A 304-nucleotide genomic window follows, 5' to 3' on the forward strand; every position below is an offset into this window, starting at 1 on the left:
AACTCGAGTTTTGAGCAGTGTAGAGTAGCGCTTGTTGTTTGTCATTTCTCCGATCACAACTGCAGACATGGTTTTAGGTTTACGCGGCGCGATGCAAGGCAGCGCGTAAAAATACAGTATAAGTCATTATAATCCGTAATTATGTCCCCACTGGATGCAACAAATGCCTTGTTTATAATGGGTTTTATTTGTTTTGTCTGGTCGTGCCGGGAGACAGCATCACAGTATGGTAAGAGGCGTAACATTTCCGTCACATGCTTGAGGTATCCGGCCAATCACAACGCACTGGATAGCTGGCCAATCA

Source organism: Sinocyclocheilus anshuiensis, unplaced genomic scaffold (genome assembly GCF_001515605.1).
Source record: "Sinocyclocheilus anshuiensis isolate Anshui unplaced genomic scaffold, SAMN03320099.WGS_v1.1 scaffold726, whole genome shotgun sequence".
Lineage (NCBI taxonomy): Eukaryota > Metazoa > Chordata > Actinopteri > Cypriniformes > Cyprinidae > Sinocyclocheilus > Sinocyclocheilus anshuiensis.